Consider the following 12,587-nt stretch of genomic DNA (forward strand, 5'->3'; position numbering starts at 1 on the left):
CTTGTTTTTGGTCGTTGCTGTTTGTTTTTTAAAGTATTCGCGCGCGTTTACCCACCGTGATACCTTATTGTACTCGCACCCACTCTGCTGATATAATTAAATCATTGTTATATCAACAATGTCACCTCCTATGGAGTCTCAAACAGCTAGATTAGCTCGAGAAAGATTAGAAGCAATTAACAAATTTCTTCCCGTTCGTGATTCTGTTAGACAGAAACTACAAGAACGTCAAGAATCTCAAGTTGAATTTGCAGAGGGGACACAACAATTGTTTAGACATGTTACAAAGGCTACCAAATATATTCTTCCCACGTTGGAGCAAACCGCTAAAGCAACTGGAAAAATAGCAGAAAGAACTAAGAAAACAAAAAAGAATTTACAAGAACTTCCAGTTGAATTAGTTGCAGCTCAACCACAATTACAAAAAGAAATACAACAAATACTTGATAGTGTTGACAAACTCCACGAGGATGTCGACGATGCGATGTAAGGGATCTTGTTACATCTAAACCAAAACCAAAACCAAACCCACCAACCCGATTTTCCGAAGAAGGTTGTAAACTACTTCGAGAGAAAACTGCAGCGGTTTCCACAACAGGATATCAACATCGTGATAAATTATTAGATCCAAACACCGCCAGTGTTTTAGAAGGGAATTGGGTACCTTTTGTATTTCTAAAGTCCCGTGGTATATCTAAAATCAGTGGTGAATATAAGGATACATTTGCAGATTATAAGAGAGATGCCGAGGAGGCTAAAAGAGCGCCATTACTCGGACATAAATTATCGCCTTGAAAATTGCTATTCAACCCACCTCGCATTGAGAAAGAAGAAGCAATTGAAAGTGGTATTGGTTCAGGTACCAAGGGGACTGGCCTTGTTACTCCTTGCCCTAGCAACATTCTTTCTGACGTCGAATGACTATAAACCCTCATAGGATGGAAACGTGCTGAAAATAATTCTCCATAAATTATTAATAAAACAGCCTCTATTTGTCGAAGATCATTTACAGTCGGTATCATGGACATCGGTGTTTAACGATCTTTTATCGATGAAATCGTTGATGATTACCACAATGATTAGATTAAGTAAATAATAAATAAGATGATCGTACATAATGCTCAACGTCGACCTGTAATGGTCAGGGTGATACATTCGCGATTACCTACTTATGAAGTAATTTACGGCGATGGGCTCGGCGATGTTGCTCAGGGTCTATTGAGAAGGATAGCCCCGAAGGCAATACCGATTGTAAAACAACTAGGAATTAGATCTAATGATGTTATTCGTGAATAAATTCCTGGCGCGATTGGTGATGTTGCCGGTAACGCGTTCACGGCAATCAAGGATAGACTATCACGAATAATACGCCAAAATCAACAGCACTGAAGATATGACTGCAAATGTCAGTAAAATAGTAAATCAAGCCGCAAATCAAAAACTAGAAGAGATGACTTGTGAAGCAGGAATACCCACACCAAAGAAAGAGAAAAAATAAATACGAGTTTTATTTCGGGAGGTCGTCTTCATTTTAGACGATAATAAATATAATAACGATGTTTAAGCGTATATCCGATCCAGCGTTAGATATGGAAGCACCATTCCTGAAAGATAAATCGGCACGTGATTATCAATTTTATTTTTATGACGCACGAAAACCAAATCAGCGTGGAAGAATTGAATTTCATGTTCTTAATACGAATATATACGTTCTACCCGCTGAGTCTTTTATTGAAGTAGAAGGTGAAATTATAAAAACAGATGATACTGTTATACAATGCTAATTATATCATTGGTTTTCTCAGTAATGATATAGTGGCCATGTTTGACAGTGCTACATATATGATTGATGGAAAAAATATCGAAACGATTCAGAAAGACGTTGATGTTGCTACAACAATAATAGTTTTAGCAAAATAGTCTGATGATTATACGAGATCAGCTGGTCCGACACCGATGTTTGAAAAAGATGATTCTGACGACCAAGTTTATAATCAATTTATAGTAAGATAACCAAAAAACACTGCTGGTAATTTAGATACTGATCCAGAAACTATGATTATTTATCCTAATCAGAATTACAACGCAGGATTTGCAAACTTCGACTTGCGTTGATGGGTAATCGTAAAAGATTTTTATACACGGTTCCACTATCCCACATCTCTGGATTATGCAGGAATGTAAGAAAAGGTATCTTTGGGGCTAAACACGCTGTTGTGCTCGTGAGAAAACGTGATGATAATGATGCTATCTGGTGAGAATATATTGCAGGAGTTGATGCTAGTAAATTAATACTAACAAAACTTTCATTGTGGATGCCGATAATGATTTCATCGATTGCTGAACATCAGCGATTGCTGTCTTTTATGGATTCAGGTTATTAAATCATAGTTGTCATGGTTAAAAGTAACCACGGATAGTGTTCAGAGCAACATTAATGGTTATTTACATGGAACATAGCACCCCAGCAAGGTGTTTCTGCACCAAGAAATATCTTAACTGCTTTTCAGAATTCTGATCGATTAAACTCAGATAATCATAGTCATATGATATTGGGCTATCTTGGAGTTAGCGAGGTTTCATTAAGAATAAACGGACAACAAGAACCATCCAAAGATATATTATTGAAATTTGCAGATAATCATGTAGCACGTGGATATCGTCGTTTGATGACATTGATGGGACGTGATCAAAATGTAGATACTGGTTTGCAATTATCACTACTAGATTTTGTAAATCAATATCCGATCTATTACGTCTCTCTGAAACATTTTGATTTCAGTAAACAGTCTGTTGTTGATATCTATTTTCGAGCTTACGTAAATACAGGTGGTGTTAATTACAGAGCAATCGCGGTTATACTCATCGACAAATCAATGTTAACTCGAAGGTGCTGGTGGACGGATGAGAGGTATTGACGTGCCCGTGGAAAATATGTAATTTCCAATATATGTAACGCAAGGTTGATATTTATAATGTCATATCATCATGTTAGTGTCAATCTGACTCTTGGTGAGATTAAAAGGCTTCAATCCGAATCAGCAGCGCGTACTGGAATAAGAATATCATTAACGTCAAACCAGATCACAGGGGGTCAAAATAAGTTATCGTTGACCGAACGTCAACTCAAGCATTGCAATGATGCCAAACAATTAAAAACCGGTGTTAAACTCAATCTTACCGCAGATACTAGCAGAGACTCGATTAAAACAGGAGGTATATTTCCACTTCGGTACGGAAAAGGAAAAGGTCTGAGACTTCCCGGAACAATTCGTTAGTGTCACCGGTGACGATGTCACGGATGTCAAGTTTTGATTTACTTGATGCTGCTAAAAATTTAAATATCAAACATTTTAGAGGTGTTTTTATGCGAGATCAGTTACCTTTCAAACCAAACAATATTAAAACAGGTATTATCAACCTTGATAACTGTACCGGAGTTGGCACTCATTGGGTGGCATACGCGATTGATCCACGTGGAATTATTTATTTTGATTCGTATGGGTTGGCTCAACCAAAAGAATTTATGAATTACGTAAACACAATAAAAACTCAGACGTTGAAAACGCCTATCTTTTTATTCTACATTTCCAACACAGACAATAACCGATACGCCAATATGTGGCCTTGAAGCAATTGCAGTACTCGACGCTATATCAAAATCAACATTTCCACCTCACAAAGTCGCGCATAATTATGCAAGTAGACGATTTAAATAGATCTTAAAGCATAATGATAGATAATTACGGAAGATCCTCTTCTTTTAAAGATACGAAAAAGTTCGAGGACGTAGATTTCAAATTACGCGACTAAAGATGATCTTGCTAATATTATGAACCTCTCTGGAGTTGACCGAGATCAAGTTGTTGTTTTTCAGGATAGATACGGTGTTTTAAAGATGAGTAAATATCAAATTGAATCACATAATTCTCAGTGCTACCACGGATACCATTCCAGTATTTATTGACGGTAGTAGAATCAGAGACTCGAATATATCAATCGCAAGTATTAGAAATAAAATTGCAAAACGTGACGCTGGTCGTTTACGATTTACCGGTGATAAAATTATAAGTGAAATCAGCATGAATGGTAATAAAATAGTTGTTTTAAGATATCCAATATCTGATGAAGACGCCGCAACAAAATATATGCAGACAATAACTATAATACAGCAGATACTAAATTATCCACGATACTAGCTGAATATGACGTTCAGATAAATATGTTTATGAATGCTCGCAGAAATTTTCAAAAGCTTAATAAAATTGCAGATGATTTCTTTGGCACTTCGTTGACTGTTGACGTGAAACTCTCTGATATTAACATAAAACTCGGCGATATTAGAACAGCTATATCAGATATTGAAACGATTAAAAAAACTAGAAGATGTCATAAGTGGGATTCCTGATAACGTTGAAAAAATTAAATTAATTAAAATTCTCCACAAGCAGATTATCAATATAGTATAAACAGTGTCATCAGGGTTTTCAACATGGTCACGGCAAAATAACACTATCAAACATACCGCGGACGTCACTGTTGTGTATAGACTGTCTGTATTCATCGGTGCAAAATTTAGTATATATACTAAGTATCACTGGCGTCATTCAAATGATACGTTTTTTGGAACCGTGTCTATTGTGTTAAATAGCGGAGACGAAAAAACATTTATACTGGAATCACATCATAGAAAATTAATCGCATCGTCTTACTGGTTGTGTCTGGAATTTGTCGCTTAAACACCTCAATTGATTACTAAATAAAGTATAATGAGCACTTCATTCGACGTACAAAACTTTAGGTATAATCAACTGCGTGAATGGCAAACAGCACAAACAGATATAGTTGACGAGTATGCAGTAAAAGTAATATAATATCGTAGACGTGTGGTTGTTATCGGCGTTGTGGCTTATTCATCGTCAGCTGTTATTGCTGGAACCGGCGTACTTTTCTCGGCGTTAACACCGTTGCTAGTAGTTGTGATAATTTGTGTGTTAAATATCATCGCGAAAAAAGTATCCATGTGCACGAATGCAAAATTACGCAATTATGTAGTTAAACTACATGCAGCGATGAACGCGTATTCTAAATTATCCTTGCTGATATCGTCAAGCACAATATCAGATTCTGAGTTTGACGAGATGGTTAAATTTTACAACGAAGTGAATTTAGATTATCCTATTTCAAACAATCCGGATTTAAATATTGACAGAATTATTTCAGCAGATCGCTATGAATACAGCACCGTTGAAAACCACGATGATATAAGCAAACTCAACCAGCCCTGAAGTCAGTGTTGTTTTTTCCAATTGCAATTTCAGTAAAAGAAATAGCTCTTGTACAATTGCGAGTATATTACAGCTGGCACAATATCAGGTCAAAATCGTTTGGCGGTTAGCTTCAAATAATTCTCTGGTGTTCGCGAATAAAAATAAGCCAAATGGAACCCCCGACTGGCAGGTAGTAAGTATTCCAACTGGAAGTTATCAGATAGAATAGATCAATGACGAATTCCAGCGTAGAATAATGCCGTTAATAGGAAGAGAGTCCAATATAGTTATAACAGTCCACTAACCGACTTTATCAGCTGCGATAGAGGTAAATTCGCCAGATTACGCCGCTGACATTTATTAGAGTTCGATCAGAAATGTGTTAGACTGGCATGAAGTAGTTGCAGTGGCGGCTACACCTACAGAACTACCGACAGCTGAATCTACTCACATGAAAATATCAACTACTGGTTGGTATGGATTGGGCTTGGACTATAGAGCATCTGATATGTAGTATTATCTGCCAATTCGGATGCTGATGTAGATCCCGTGGAGGACGAAAGGTTAACTATTTACAATGGTCTAGTATCGCCAGATGGTAATCTTTTTTCCATTACAGAACCTGAAATCATAGAATATTTAAAACATATCGCCAAGATATACACACAGGAGGGAAAAAAACTAATCCAGCTGCTTGAGGAATATCTTTTGACTTAACGTAATCGGTCGAAGGTATTACTGCGCAGATGAATAAATTACATGGAATCATAGTGGAAAAGTCAGATAAAAAATTTGAAAAATATTTTTAGATAAATATTCATTGTTAGAAGGTTTATATGATTTTATGTTTCCAGGTCTTAAAACTACAGATGAGTTACATAAATCTGTACATGATATTTATGTTAAATATTACAACAAATCAATCGCATCACGCGCAGCAATAAGCCACAGGCGGGTATAGTGTGATATGATAACAGCCGCGCTTTTGATTGTCGTCATATTTCGCCTGGAATTGTGAATATTACTTCAACGATCGCACTCAATCTTCTATGTGATGCAATTGATGGCAGTTATCAAACAGATCTTGAAAAATCAAATCAAGCTGAGCTGGGATATATTCCTTATATTTTTAGGCCACAAGTACCACCTGGATATTGGATCGTACAAGAACCTATCAATCCGGTCTACCTACGCTATTATGAATGATAAATTTCAAACTAACTGACCACACCGGCCACGTGTTTGATTTAAGAAATGAAATTTTGAGTATAAATTTATATGTGCATCAGTATGATCGTGATGATAACGATTTTAATCGTGTAGAGTGTTTTACAGATTAAATCAAGAGGTATATATAATGTTCCAAGATGTGAGAGTTTTTATACACGATAAACACGTACTTGAAAATGCCATCAGAACAATAATGACACCGTCCCAAGTCAATACAGAAAATTTAGTGTTAATGTATTTATTGATGACTATGGCAATAAAAAATTTTGGTGACGCAGGAACAATTTAATGAACTGCAGCGAGAGAATATTACTATGATTACGTGTCATAGATATCAGATTCAGAATTTGAAGATTCTTGTATTGAATTAGATCGGCGTAAAAATATTATATAATCGTTGACAAAGTTGAACATACTTTTTATATTGATTTTTCGTCAATTTGATAGTTTTCACATTGACGTTAGAGACTTCTGAATGACTTATAATGACATTTCACCCGACAATAAAAGTACATCACTTGTACCATAACTGGGGAAACTTCCATAATCATACATATATATTTATATATTGTATTCATGGAAGCTTCCCCATTAACGATAGAGACCTCAGAGTAACAAAACAAAAACTATTGTATCATGACATCTCCCCTGGTCTTGTGACTGATACAAGTGGTAGCATCATATTATATTTATATATTATAGTAAATTTACCACTTGTACCAAAGACGATAGAGTCTTCAGAATAACAATATCACTGTTGTATCATGACATTCCACCCCCGACAAAATAACATACACATGCGCGTCGAAGGGACACTTTACTTTCATTTTACTATAGTCATTGACAACACTTTCGCTTTCTGACATAATCTTTCTTAATTTTCTTATACGAGTGTTAATAGTCTTTTTTGCTTTGTATTCGCGAGAAAGTTCAAATCTAATTTTCTGAATCGCGCGTGGGAGAGATACGAATGTTTCCACTTCTTTTTCTTTGACTGCAGCCATCGATTGAAACATGGCCTGATGAATCTGCTCATGAATTTGTATTCGAATCTAAGTTCTTATAATGATTCAAAATCAGAAATAATTTTTTCAGGATTTAGTTTATCAAATATTTTTATGCCCTCACGTTTTAATTTTTTTAATTGCAGAAATGATATCATTGATATTTTCATAGTTCATTATATATTGAATATGTATTTAAATTTTATTTCTCAACCATAATGATATAATACAATTGTGTAAAATGCAACCTCTAGATTACTAAATAAAATATTTCACTTACCTTGTCCACTTTAGAATACAAACTTCCAGACTAACTAAGAGTTTGCGATTCTCCGTCTTTCGCCCAGCACAAAAACATCTACATATTTGTCTAGGGAAAGACGCATAATAATGTATTATTATAGATTTTGCGAGTTTCCCCACCTCCACAGACAAATATAATATGCTTACCAGCGATGATAGAGACCTGAGATCGATAAAATAACTGTTCTGTGATTGCGCCGGTAAACAACAATGATTATAATGACACAACAAAATATTGAATAACTATTTAGTAGTAAATCGAGATTACTCTTTACTGCGTTACGTTACGTATCCTTCACAGAGTTATCTAACACAATCCGGAGATACACAAACAATATTTTTTGTTTATACCATTTAGAATATGCCGATTTAGTAATATTATTTGCGACTGATTGTACTCAAGGTATGCAGATATTAAAATGCTTGCCAGCTACATACATTGATCAAAATATTATTTCTTCACCAGTTTATGTATTTACGGATTTAACGAACCTAGGAAATTTTCAATCCTTTTTAGTACCACCATATTTGTTATTCTTGCTCTGTGTAATAGCTCTCAAGTTATCCAAAGAGTTATCGAGTTTTTTTACTGTTGATTTGAGTGTTCTAAAGACCGTCTTCGAGTACCACCCAGAAATCTCATATACAGACTAGTGACAGTGATTACGCTTCTTCCCCCCATAAGCGGTAAATCTAAAATAACCATTATTATCAACATTACCGATTGGTTTGTTTAGTCGGCAGTGTCTCATTACACTATCACGATATCCTTCATAATTCTTGGTGATATGATGTCTCACAAATTCTTTTTGCTCCATTATATATAATATTATTTGTCTAAATAATAATTTGCCTAAATTATTATTTTACAAATCTAGCTAAATAATCTTCGGCGTTTCTTATAACTTTATCACTGTTGTCATTGTTCAGTTTTCATCATATTATCGCTTCAGCTCTCTGTCCTTTTTACCACCACATTGCATACAGTGCGTTTTACCTCTAATTCCAACACCACATCGTAAACATGGTTTTGGTCCTAGACTCCCCGTCTGTACGCTTTGTGGCCCATGTCCGCATAATTCATTAACACAAGCTCTGTTACAAGGATTTGTAGAGCCTATCATTAATCACCTTCACATGTTCTTTGTTTAGATCATTGGATATATAACATTTTAATTTAAAAGATTGTCTTAGTTATAACGTGGAGATATTACCGGCGATTAAGATTAAACCCGCTGGATACAGATTCGATCTTGACAGAAGAACTCCTGACTTGCGGAGGCGAGCTCTGGTCGATCCGACGAAAACTCTGATTAATAGTATTCGAGGTGCTAAAAAAGAATTTCGCAACGATAGTGCATCTCACTTGTGGTCAACATTCAAAATCATACGCGAAGACTTTGTTATTGCCGATGGTGTCTCTGATAGTGTCACCGATGCTGCAAAAACGATGATCGAGCGGAAAAAGATTATTGGTTATCTCGACGAAAAATATTATTTTTCAGAATAAAGTTTGTTGTGCTGACAAAAACAGACAATACTTGGATTATTCGCGACAAATATGACAAATAATGAAAAACCAGCCGGATTAAGTAAAAATTCCAAGCCAGGAATGTTGACTGGTATTGACAAACCGTATTACGAACAAGCGTATTCTATGACCGCTGTCATTTATGGAATATATGATAAACCCAGCGTCAATGATCTTGCGCCGATAGAATTGTCAAGGCTAAATTGTGTAGCCGAACGAGTAATGGAACATTTTACACACGCGATACGTGGAAATGGCTTAACGACTCAGCGAGGTGAGAAAATAAAGAATTGCGCTGAATCAGTTAAGGATACGGGAGCTACAACAAATGATGTTGCTGAATTAGGAAACAAATTAATATTCCCAATAAGACTAAAATCGATAACCGGAGAGATTTTGTACGAATCAAAGAATAAATCGAGGGGAGCTTGAATTGAAATTATTGATCATAATGCACATACGTGGACTAGCGCAGTAACATTATTTCCACGAAATCGAACTATTAAATTTTACCAGAGAGATATGTTTGATTTTGTTATCGAAATAAGTAAGAACGATCCTGTATCAGTATGGTTATTTCAAAGTTCTAAAAACGACCATAAATTGTTTAGACCAGATGGAAGTATCTGTATCAAAGAAAAAATAAGTTTGATCGGTTTCTAAGACTTAAAAAAATCTTGCGCGGCGATATTTATCGCCGAATACACATGACCCTGACGATGCTGAACAATTGCTGATTAATTGTTTTGCCGTTTCGTCAGTCGTAGCTCAGTTTGCTCGGAAGAAACATTCGTGGAAACCAACACGCGCTGAATTTCTTAAAGATGTGCAGCTAAGCTGCTGAGAATATGGACACGTTGGATTGTGGAATACTAAATACAAACACAATGGTGTTATCTCGGTTGATATGGTTGCATATTATCCAGGAAGTGTTCTTGATATGGGAGAGTGTTCTGAGTATTTTAAGAGATTTGGATATCCCACACATGAGATGACCATTGTATCGATAAATCGACCATTACCCGATTTTGATTTGACTGGATTCGCCTGTATCGAGTCATTCGAATTTGATAAAGGTCTTCATCCGATCTGTTATGCATGTTTGGGTAAACACTTTTCAGAAAAAATGTGTGCACCAATAGTGCTGTTACGATATATGCTCGATGCAAAAATACTGATATCGTTGATTGTAAGTGAAGCAATTATAATATACCGTTCTCAGAATGAAGTTTAGTTACCGTCACAAAAGGATTATTCGGAAGAATAATTCTGATATAACTGATTATGAAAATAAAACAACAAAGGATCTTGGCAGAAAAATAATTGGTAAATTTACCCAAGAAGGGGCATATTATCATAAACGACGTTGTGCAAGATTAATTATAGATGATGCTGAGTTAGATTTTATAATTGCTGATACAACGAATAAAATACGTTTATCAGTCGAGAAATAACTTTCTTGCCAAATGGAACTAAATTAGGTACAATTGTGAGTTATATTGACAGCGAGTCACCGCAGTTTACTCATTCAAGATCTTCAGTGCTTGTGTACATTTCGATAAATCTACTATCGATCATAAATATAGTTTCTGAGTTTACTGTCAGAGTCGCTACGGATTCATTTTATGTTAATTAAAAAATAAAAAATTGCTAGAACAACTATATATCGGCATTTATGCATCATGGGGTGAATGGAGAATAAAGCGAGAAGAAATACTTGATGATACGGACTCTGCTGACGTTTCGATTAAGGATATTTATCGTAAAAATGATCAAATATCAAAATTATCATCTGCATCATCTGTATATGATCCAGTACCTAGACATAGGATACGCAGTTACAATTGATTCATCTCAGGGGTTAACTATTTCTGATACGCGAGTTTAGATCGTCGATGATCGTATCGAATGGTCAAACTTAGTTTATCTCGCAGTGTCTCGAGTCAGAAGAATATCTCAGCTGGGGAGAATCGTCACAGACGCTACAGAAACTACTGGCGATGTCCTCGACCAATGTCGAGGCGACAATGATACAGTAAGAAAATAATTAGTTAGCTATAAACAGTGTGACAAAATAAACGTGACTTTGATCTCGATGCTGAATTTATCATGACGCTAAAATAAAGACATAATAATCGTTGTGTGAGCTGTAACACAGTAATGTTGTGGAGCAATATTCCTAATAATCCAAGATGATTTACTGTAGACAAAATTAATATTAGTCTTGGTCATACACGCGAAATGTCACGTTGACCTGTCTTGAGTGAAATCTACGTAGGGTGCTAGCTTACAAAAGTGATCAAGGAGGTAATTGTGTGTCTTCAGGAATTACTTGTAATTGTTCAGTTGTAAATTCCCGTTGAGGTGCATTTGAATCTAATCTGTAGATTGCAGGTCTACCTGTTGCTCTTAGCACGCTAGATATATTATTTGTTGTAATGCTCAATATAGGATCAGTCTCTCTTTTTTTACCACCTTCAAGTTCACCAGGTTCATAAAAATATCTTACAGTTACATTACCTAGTATTGATTGTTTTGAAAATTCATGTTATTGTATACGTATGTATTTTTTGTGATCGCGCTAATAGGTTTCATCGCAGTTGTTCGAGTTATTTCATTATTTAACGCAGCTGTCATACTTGGTAATCTTGCAACCGATTCACGAGATCTCTTATTTTTCTGAATTATTTCCTTCGCGTACTGATATCCAAATAACCGCTCAGCAAGTGTTCGGTTAAATCGTTCAACAATTGCCTGATGGCGATGAATTTCAGTATGTCTTCGTCTGATTTTGAGGTTATGTTGCTTCATGAACGACGATACTCCACCAAAAATTCTTTGTTAGGATCAACTTGTAACAGTTGTGGCCATCGTAGACCACTTTGTGGTCCAGATCTTTCAACGCAGAACCAACTTCAGTTGCTGTTTTAGTGGATAATGGTTCTGCTTCCTTGTATCTACTTGCAACGTCAGTTAACGCGCAGTTGTATGTTGATCGACGTCTTCCAGTTTACATAGTATCATATGGTAAAAACAATATATCCGCCTGATGAACTTCATTTGGAACGCCGACATCAAAATCTGAATACTCGATTCGTTTAGGCGGTGATAGGTAAATTTGCCATGCTGCCTGTCGTGCTAACGGCAGAACGTGAAACATTTGCTAGACAGTCCCAATACGTTTTTGTCCCTCAATAGTCCCACCCATGTTAAAATACCCCATGTTAAATTCACATTGTCCCTAGGGTA

This window comes from Sinohyriopsis cumingii, chromosome 7, assembly GCF_028554795.1.
Source record: "Sinohyriopsis cumingii isolate HCF-2022 chromosome 7, ASM2855479v2, whole genome shotgun sequence".
Lineage (NCBI taxonomy): Eukaryota > Metazoa > Mollusca > Bivalvia > Unionida > Unionidae > Sinohyriopsis > Sinohyriopsis cumingii.